We start from the raw sequence: 10,631 nt of genomic DNA, 5'->3' as shown, positions 1-10,631 counted from the left end.
CAACATGTGTGCCCATACCCCCAAACTTAAATGACACATTGTCCCCAATGTGTCTAAGTAAAGGAAAGAGTGTACCCGGGAGATGGTCGATATGATCTTGGAAAGCATGGCTCATAGCACACTCCCAAACTTGAAGTGAAGCACACTTGTCCCTGCAAAATAAGAAAACACAGTAAAAAGGAACAAAACTAAAACTAAATAAAAATTGAACTGAAAACACATTAAACAAAAGAATAAATGATGGGGTGTTGCCCAATTGCGCTCGATCGCACGCATGTTGCGCTCGATCGCACTTGCGCAAGTATGTGCATGTGAGGTGCGTCGATCGCACTAACTGAATGTATAACAGCCAAAAGTCGGTTACTGCGCTTGATCGTACTCAGGGTGCGCTCGATCGCAGTAATAGAATGCAATGAAACCACATGTGAAGACCTGCGCTCGATCACACACAGGTTGTGATCGATTGCAGTAACAGAATGTAAGAACATGACAAGAGACTTGAAACACTAAAACATCAAAGTAAAATAAAACACAAAGGAAAACAAAACAAAATATAAGTCAAATAAAATAAAACAAACAACAAAACAAAAGGATATGCTATGGGGTGCCTCCCATGAGCGCTAAGTTTTACGTCTTCAGCCAGACTGTGGTCCTCTCTCAATGTGGTCCAGAAGTGGATGCTCCATTTTGGAGTGCCAAATCTTCATCTCTTGGTACGAAATTCACTTCAAGATAGGGCTTGACTCTATATCCATTGACCTTGAATGATTGGTTGGTTTGGGGGTCGTGAATTTCCAAGGCTCCATGAGGGAATATTTGGGTGACAATGCAGGGCCCAGACCATCTTGATTTAAGCTTTCCAGGGAAGAGTTTCAATCTTGAATTATAGAGCAAAACCTTTTGTCCTACTTGAAACTCCTTCCTGATGAGTTGTTTGTCATGATATGCTTTGGTTCTGTCTTTGTAGAGTTTGGCATTCTCATATGCATCACGCCTTAATTCCTCCAGTTCGTTTAGTTAGAGCTTCCTCATGTCGCCAGCTTGCTTCATGTCGAAGTTAAACTTCTTGATGGCCCAATACGCTTTGTGTTCCAATTCTACTGGTAGATGACATGCTTTCCCAAAAACCAATCGATATGGAGACATGCCGATCGGTGTCTTGTAGGCAGTCCTGTAAGCCCATAGTGCATCGTTCAAGCATAGTGACCAATCCTTTCTATTGGGGTTTACTGTCCTTTCAAGGATGCCTTTGATTTCTCTGTTGCTGATCTCCACTTGGCCACTGGTTTGGGGATGATATGAAGTGCCAACCTTATGAGTGATGCTATATTTCTTCATCACTGAAGTAAAAGCATAGTTGTTAAAGTGGCTTCCCCCATCACTAATGATTGCCCTGGGTGTTCCAAATCTGGCAAAGATGTTTTCCTGCAGAAACTTCACAACCACTCTGTGATCATTAGTCCTTGAGGGGACAGCCTCGACCCATTTAGACACATAATCCACACCCACGAGAATATATGAATAGCCAAATGAATTAGGAAATGGTCCCATGAAGTCAATACCCCACACATCGAAGAGTTCTACAACCTGAATATTTTGCAATGGCATTTGATTTCTAGATGAGATGTTACCTGTCCTTTGGCATTTATCACAAGAGCTGCAAAACAAGAAAGCGTCTTTAAACATATTAGGCCAATAAAACCCAGATTATAATACCTTAAGTGCTGTTCTTTTGGCCCCAAAGTGTCCACCACAAGCAAACTGGTGACAGTGCTGCAAAATACTCAAGTGCTCATCTTCTGGGACACATCTTCTAATGATTTGATTAGGGCAGAATTTGAATAGATAGGGGTCATCCCAATGGTATTGTCTAGCTGTAGATATTAACCGCTTCCTTTCTTGGCTAGACATATCTGGAGGAAAAACCTTGGCAGTGATGTAATTTACTATATCTGCATACCATGGGAGTTGGATATCAACTGCAAACAACTGTTCATCTGGAAAATTCTCATTTAGTGGGAGCTCATCTTCTTCCTCCTCACGGAGTAATCTGGATAAGTGAACTGCCACCACGTTCTCACTACCTTTCTTGTCTCTAATTTCAAGGTCAAATTCTTGTAGTAGTAATACCCATCTGATCAGTCGTGGTTTGGCATCTTTCTTGGTAAACAAATATCTCAATGCAGCATGATCAGTGAATACAATGACCTTAGACCCAATTAGGTATGACCTGAACTTTTCTAAAGCAAATATGACAGTTAATAATTCTTTCTCTGTAGTGGAATAATTCAGCTGGGCATCATTTAATGTTCTAGAGGCATAATAAATGGCATGAGCTACCTTATTGATCCTTTGACCCAAAAAGCCTCCCACGGCAAAGTCCCTGGCATCACACATGAGTTCAATGGGTAAGCTCCAATCCGGTGCTCGCATAATTAGTGCAGAGGTGAGAAGCATTTTTAATGTGTTGAAAGCCGTCATGCATTCTTTGGTCCAGTCAAACTTTGCTTCCTTCCCAAGCACTGTACAGAGGGGTTTAGAGATCTTGGAGAAATCCTTGATAAACCTTCTATAGAACCCGGCATGCCCAAGAAAACTCCTTACCCCCTTGACTGTCAGAGGTGGGGGAAGTTTGGAGATGATTTCTATCTTGGCCTTATCCACTTCTATGCCCTTGCTTGAAATAGCATGACCCAATACAATTCCTTGTTGAACCATGAAATGACATTTTTCTCAATTTAGTACTAGGTTGCATTCTTCACACCGCTTGAGAACGTTCTTCAAATGGTGGAGACATTCATCAAAACTAGACCCAAAAACGCTAAAGTCATCCATAAAGACCTCAATGGTTTTTTCTACCATGTCTGAAAAAATGCTCATCATGCATCTCTGGAATGTAGCTGGGGCATTGCATAAACCAAATGGCATCCTTCTGTAGGCGAATGTGCCAAAAGGACATGTGAAGGTGGTCTTCTCCTGATCCTCTGGTGCTATTGTAATTTGATTGTAACCACTATAACCATCCAAAAAACAGTAGTGGCTATGGCCAGCTAATCTTTCTAGCATTTGGACAATGAATGGTAATGGAAAGTGACCTTTTGTTGTTACCTTATTCAGTCTTCTGTAATCAATGCATACCCTCCATCCAGTAGTTACTCTTGTAGGTATCAGTTCATTATCTTCATTTTTCACCACTGTGATTCCATTTTTTTTCGGCACTACCTGAACTAGACTGATCCATTTACTGTCTGAGATGGGATAGATGATGCCCACATCTAGTAGTTTTAATATCTCTGCCTTGACTACCTCCTTCATGTGTGGGTTTAGTCTTCATTGTGCATCCCTGGTTGGCTTTGCTTCATCTTCAAGGAAGATTTGATGCATGCACTTGGCTGGGCTTATTCCTTTGATGTCAGCAATGGTCCATCCCAAGGCGGTTTTATGTTCTCTTAGAATTTTTAACAGCTTTTCTTCTTCCCCACAATTTAGATTGGCAGCAATGATGACTGGTAGTGTCTTGTTTTCTCCCAAGTATGCATATTTTAAATGCTCCGGTAATTGCTTCAATTCCAGCTTGGGTGCCTGTACAACAGATGGAACAAGAGAGGTGTTAGTAGGCTCAAGAATTTCAAAGGGATGAGTATACTTACCTGGGTATTAGGAGAGGCCTCAAGGTGATGCAATGTTTCCATAACATCACTATTGATCTCTTCCCATTCGGACTCAATATCCTGCCTTGAGAGACTATGGGCGAGGGTGGCCTCCAGTGGATCTTTATGATGGTCCTGCAAAACTTTCTCACTAACATTTTGGATCACGCAAACATCAAAACATTCTAAATCTTCTTGAGGTAATTTCAATGCATCGAATATTTTGAATTCGATTGTCTCACCATTTACCTTCATACTCACAATACCCTTTTTCACCCCTATTGTCGTATCGGCAGTTCTCATAAAGGGTCTTCCTAAGATGATAGGTAAAGGTGATGGCATAGGGGATTCTTCCACATCCAATACAATAAAATCAGCAGGTAAAATAAATGTACCTACCTTTACCAACACATCCTCCAGTATACCTCTTGGTCTTTTGATGCTTCTGTCTGCCAATTGCAAGGTGATAGAGGTTGGTTAGAGCTCCCCCAATCCCAGCTTTTCATACAGGTGTAAGGCAGCAGATTCACTCCTGCTCCTAGATCCAGTAGCGCCTTTTCAAAGGACTGGTCTCCTATCCTGCAGGGAATGGTAAAACTACCTGGATCTGTTAGCTTTGGTGGTAATTTTCTTAACAGGACTGCACTTACCTCTTCAGTTAAGGCCACTGTCTCATACTCCTGAAACTTCCTTTTGTTAGTGCAACAATCCTTTAAAAATTTAGCATATGAAGGAATTTGTTTAATTGCATCTAATAAGGGAATGTTGATTTCTACTTTCCTCAAAGTTTCAAAGATATCCCTGAGTTGCTCTTCTTTCTTTGGTTTGACTAGCCTTTGAGGAAAGGGTGGTGCATTTACCTTCTCCATTTTGTTTACCTTAGAAGTTGATGGTCCTTCTGGAGTTGCTCGAGGTGTCTCTTCAGTTCCAATGACCTTCCCATTCCTGAGAACTGTGACTGCTTCCATCTGCTGATGATCCTCTGGATTGGGTATTGTCTAGACTGGAAATTCTCTATGCTTCCTCTCACTCAGCTCCTTTGCCATCTGACCCATTTGCATTTCCAGTCTTTGAATGGCTTGATCAGTCTTTGTAGTGAATTGCTGTTGTGAAGTCACAAATTGTCGTAAAAGACTCTTGAGGTCCTCTTCTTTTGGGTCTTGGGCTGGTTGAATTGGTTGAAGGGATTTGCCTTGCTGTTGTTGAGGGTTCCAGATGTTCCTACTGTTACTCCATGATGAATTGAGGTGGTTGTGCCACCCTGAATTATAAGTGTTGGAGTAAGGATTGCTCTTGGGAGGATAAGTGTGTTGTCCCCTATAATTGGCTTGCTCCTGGTCTGCAGATGAGTGCAAAGGACAGTTCTCAATGACATGATCTAAATGAGAACATAAGGCACTTACCTTGACTTGTGTAACATGAGCACTGCTATGATTACTCATAGCCTTCATGAACATGTCCAGCTTTTTCTCCATGGCAGCCATTTGAGCCTGAATTCCTCCATTGGTGCTCTCTTCGTATATGCCTTTTCCTTTGAGTCCTTGTCTCCCTTTGGATGGAAATTATTGGGTGTGTTCACTCAACATCTCAAAAAGTTTCATGGCTTCCTCACTACTCTTTTCCATTAGCACACCTCCACAAGCTGTATCAACAACACCCTTGTTAAAATCATTCAACTCTTCATAAAAGATTTGTACTTGGTCATCTTGAGATATGTTGTGATTTGGACACTTAAGGAACATCGCATTGAAGTGATCCTATGCTTCAAAGAAAGAGTCTCCATCTCTTTGTTGGAATGATTGCAACTCCCTTCTAAGTTGCCTTATCTTTTGAGCTGGGAAAAACTTCTTTAGAAATTTGGTGGTTAATTCTTCCCAAGTATGGATGGAATCTGCAGGCAAGGAATTGTACCACAGTTTAGCATTATCTTTCAAGGAAAAAGGAAACAGAACTATCCTGAGTCTCTCTGGAGTTAGACCTTGAACATTCTGCAACTTGCATAAGTCTAAGAATTCCTTAAGATGCAAGTTGGGTTCTTCAGTAGCTGTGCCTCTGAAATGAGTTAATGCATTGAGAATTTGGGGAGAAATATAATAACTGCCATCCACCTCCGGTTGATATGCTATGCATCAGGGTTGATGGAGGATTGTTGGCACGTACGCTTGCTTCATTGGTCTCCTCACTTGTGGTGGATTTGCTTCTAGGGGTCTTGGCCCAATTGGATTTTCTTGCATGTCTTCCATTGCAACTTCTTATTCTCCTTCTTTGTCTCTAGGTCGTTGTCGAATTGTCCGCTCAATTTCAGGATCGAGGGCAAAAACGGTTGAGGCTTGAGATCGACTACCTTGCATGAACTTCGCAGCTTCAGCACTGCCGGGTCTGGATGGACTCTGGAACTGTGCTCGATCGCAGGTTGGTGCGTTCGATCGCACTTGGCTGACAATTGATCGCAATCACAGAATGCCAATCCGCAACCTGTAACAGAAAACAGAAAAGTGAAGGGAAACAAAAATTCTTTTTGATTTTTTTTCCAATACTATATTAAAAATTGAAAATTAAACTATCAAGACTAAAGGAAGATAAATTTAAACAAAATTTGCCGCAATCCCCGGCAACGGCGCCAAAAACTTGTTGTGAAAAAATATACCTAAATTAATAGGTAAATAATTGTACGTTTTACCTGCAAATGCACAAGGTCAACATGGCAGTATAGGGTGCAAGTACAGGATCATTCCCACGAGGATTGCTAAATTTATGTTTAAAAATAAATTCCTTAAGCAAAAGCAAACTAAAATTGATTGTTGATGAGATGATAATAAAGGGTAGGGCTTTGATATCCACCACTAATTATGTTAAACTAGTATATCAATATGCCAATGCTTTGATCAAGTTATGCATATTTAATGTTTGCCAACCTAAGGGTTAAACCCTAACTCCTTAAGCTATTGATTTCCCTAAGCAACAAATTAGGCACTTGGTCCATGCTCTAACTCTTTTCTTTCCTAAAGGATTTAGCATGGTCTATACTAAGTTGTTCTTTAGAAAAGCATATGTTCTATGGAAATCGACAAACACACAAGGCCTAGGGCATGGATACATACTCCCGGTTCCCTATGTTGATTAACCCAAGAATCCGGTGTGGATATCTCTTGTTACTTATGTTAAACCCAGGACTCGGTCATCCAAATTGATCTAACTAACAAGTCCATACCACATGCACATGTTGATCAGGCATACACATATGAGGAATTCATGCAAACAGGTATTAATCAAGTTAAATAGCACAACATGATCATCACAAGGCGCCAATATTGAAATATTAATTTAACATAACTAGGGCTTCAATCTAGCCCTACTAAGTAAATTAGCTACACATATAATTGATGTTAAACATCTTCATAAAATAAAAACAAGGAAAAGAATAAACCCGAGACTTGAACTTGAGAGCTCCTATCCTTCTCTTCCTCCAAGCCTCCTTATTCTAAAGGCTTAAGAGTCTATTTATAGGCTTTAGAAGTCCCTGGAAAAGTAGTAAACCCTAGGGATTTCGTAGGGTTTCAATCCTATTACAATTTGGAGTTGGAAAAACCCTAATATGGAAATAGGGACATTGTAGCCGCCACTTGGGATGTCTCCTGCGCACGGGTGCACTCGATCGCAGCCCGTTTGCGCTTGATCGCACGTCTGCAATCGATGCTTTTGGCCTGCGCTCGATTGCTCCTGGCCTGGCTCGTGCAGTGTCTTTTCTGATGTTGCGCTCGATCGCAGGTACTCTGCGATTGATCGTAGTACCAGGGAGTTCCAAATTTCCATCTTCTCCTTTTTGAACCCAAATCTCCTAGTTTTTCTTCATTTTCTTCCAAAAGCCTGTAAAATCATGAAAAACACAAAAAAGAAGTCAAAATGGCCTAATTAACCAAAACCAAAGGATTAAAACATGCAAGATAAGGGCTGAAAATATGAATATTTTAGCACTTATCAGCAACCAAACTAGAAAACTAAAATTGTTGAGAGATTCTTCTGACCTATGCCTACCAGTGAGTCCCAATTGATGGAATACGTAGGTCTTATTTATAGGTAGGTCATGAACTCTCAATTAGAGTTGTTACCTTAATTATTCCTCCCATCAAAGAATAAAAATTAAATAAATACATCTAATTGAAGGTTTCCATCATGTCTTGTATCTTCTCTCCTTGTTTCCCGAAGTGGGAGGGTGCCTTGAGACGTTCTGGGAAGGGGGGCCTTAGGCTCATATGGTACCTCAGGAGTGGGGGCAGATGATGAAGATGCCTCGATGCTTACTTGTTTACCCTTGTCCTGATGCAGATTCTGTGGGGTCTCATTTTGCTCATCCTTCTTCTCCTCCACTTGATTGTCAACTATTCTTCTGCTTCGCAATATGGTGATGGCCTGAACTTGCTGATAGTATGAAGTGCCCTCATCTACCATGTAGTGCCCCTTTGGATTTACCACTGGCTGACTTGTAAGCTTTCCTTCGTCCCTTTTGTTGAGGGTGTTGGCAAGTTGTTCGACTTGAGCTTCAGCTTGGCAATGGATTGGGTATGTGAGTTTACTATCTCCTCTTGAGCCTTGACTGACTGCTTTATCTCCCTAGTCAACTCACTCATTGCTTTTAGCATCCGATCCTCAAAATTAGACTCTGAGGGAGACTGGTAGTGCTGCTGTGGAGGCCGGTAAGTGGAATGAGGTTGGTAGGGCTGCCTGTTGGATTGAGCTTGACCGTGTGGCCCTGGGGCTGAGTTGCCCGAATTTGAATTCCTCCACAAGAAATTTGGATGATTTCTCCACCCGGAGTTGTAAGTATTGGAAAATGGATCATTACCCGGTCGGGAGAAGGCTGCATTAACCTGCTCATTACCAACATCAGTAAAATTTCCAGCAAGATGGTAGTTATTTACATGATGCATAGAACTTGAACAAAATGAGCAAGATTCATGTGGTGTGTGCATGTGGGTAGTATGAGGAGCAAAACCAGCAGTCATCCATTGGTCTAGCTTCTTGGTGATAGCCTCAACTACTTGGTTGGCCATGTTTTTTCCGAATGGCCTGCTTCATACAAACTCTCTGTCTTGAGTGCTTTAGGTGCTGGTGCCCTTCGTCTGGTGGAGACCTGTTGAAGAGAATTGTTACTCAAATTTTCAAACATAGCCCATGCTTCATCTTCACTTTTTAACATGAAAGTTCCCCCACATGACGCACCTACCATTTTTCTATTGGACTCGGTTAGGCCATCATAAAAACACTGCACTAGCTGCCATTTTGGGACAGCGTGGTGTGGACATGATCTAAGCAAGCTCTGTAACCTATCCCAAGTCTCATGGAAATCTTCTCCCTCATATTGGGAGAAGGTAGTAATGGCTCTCCTAGTGTCATTGGTCATTCCTATGGGGTAATACTTCTTAAGAAATTCTTGTTGCAATTGAGCCCAAGAAGTGATAGAATTGGGTGTTAAGGACTGGAACCAATGTTTGGCTTTTTCCTTGAGTGAGAAAGGAAAAAGATGCATCCTTAGGGCATCCTCAGTGAATCCATTCATTTTAGTGGTATCACAAATTGCTTCGAAATCACTAAGGAAGTCATAAGGATTTTCAGTGCTAAGCCCTAGGAAAGAAGGTAAACTTCGTATAGTGCTGGGCTTAATTTCATAATGGGTTACCGTAATTTCCGGCAACCGGAGACATGTGGGAGTAGTGTAAGTGGTAGGAAGATAGTGATCTTGCAATGCTACGTGGTTACCGTCCCCCATGGTCTCAGTGGAATGCTCTTCTAGCAAATTAGAGTTCTTTTGGGATCTCATTTGTCGAACGGTGCGTTCAATTTCAAGGTCCCAAGAAATTAATGGAAAAGACAAAGAACGACAACCTCTCATAAACTAAATAGAAATTTACAAAGAACAGAAAGAAAATAAGCTAAAAACAGAAAACAAACAAAGCTCACAAACGGCCTTAGATTGCACTCAGGGTTCTGGATGCAAGCTGCCGCAAGTGCGCTCGATCGCACGATAGGGTGCGCTCGAGTGTACTGCCGCAGATTGGTGCGAGCACACGAGGAGAGGGCTCGAGCGCTGCTGGCTTGGTGCTTGCTAAAGTGCATCCGTGCGCTCGATCGCACGCGGTCTGCGCTCGATCGCAGTCACAAAGGAGGTAGCTTACGGACCTGTTTGCAAATTCTAAAAAAATAAAAATAAATAAATAAAAACAAACACACAACAGAATTAAAATTAGCAACTTAAAACTGAAAAATAAATTATTAAGCCAAAATTAATCCTTAAAATTTGACAATAAAACCGTTAAGCAGGCCCTGGCAACGGCGCCAAAAATTGATGTGGTATTTTTGTGAACAAAAATATCAATAATAATAATTACCACTCGCAAGAGTACGAATCCTGTAGGATAGGGCTATATTGAGGGTGTCGAACCTCAAAGATTGCAGGGGTTTAATTATCAGAATTAAAATATCAAATTTAACTTAATTAAAAGAGAGTGATTTGTTTGTGTGAATTTAAAGTGCATAAAATAAATGGAAATAAAGGAAGTAAATATATGAGAGAGAGAGAGAGAGAGAGAGAGTAGGGTATTGATTTCACCTCTATCCGCACAACAATGGCTAATCATAATTAATTCTAGAAATTCATTCTATGCATATTATAAATAAATAAGAAACTACCTTATTAAAGAATAAGCATAATCTATCTTCGGTTGGCACGGATCGTCCACCTAACCACTAAGATGCGGTACGACCCGTCTTCCCTAGGTATAAATTATCAAATTCTTTAACAGGATACATACAATCAATGAATAAGTGTAACCCATCTTCAGTTGGCATGGACTGTCTACCTAAATTACACTAAACTAGGGTGTAGTACAATCCGTCTTCCCTAGGCATGACCTATCAAATCCTATTGATCATATGTCAATTAAACCCATTGTATAACCATCATCCTCATAATTACAGAAAACA

The 10,631-nt window shown here is 41.0% G+C and overlaps 1 pseudogene; it reads right to left on the bottom strand.

Annotated features, from left to right (window-relative positions):
* Nucleotides 1-657: 657 nt before the first annotated feature.
* Nucleotides 658-4,618, bottom strand: LOC132162262 (uncharacterized; annotated as a pseudogene).
* Between the last annotated feature and the right edge of the window lie 6,013 nt (nucleotides 4,619-10,631).

The sequence above is a fragment of the Corylus avellana genome, chromosome ca9 (assembly GCF_901000735.1).
Source record: "Corylus avellana chromosome ca9, CavTom2PMs-1.0".
Classification (NCBI taxonomy): domain Eukaryota; kingdom Viridiplantae; phylum Streptophyta; class Magnoliopsida; order Fagales; family Betulaceae; genus Corylus; species Corylus avellana.
This window is presented reverse-complemented; position numbering and strand designations above follow the sequence as displayed.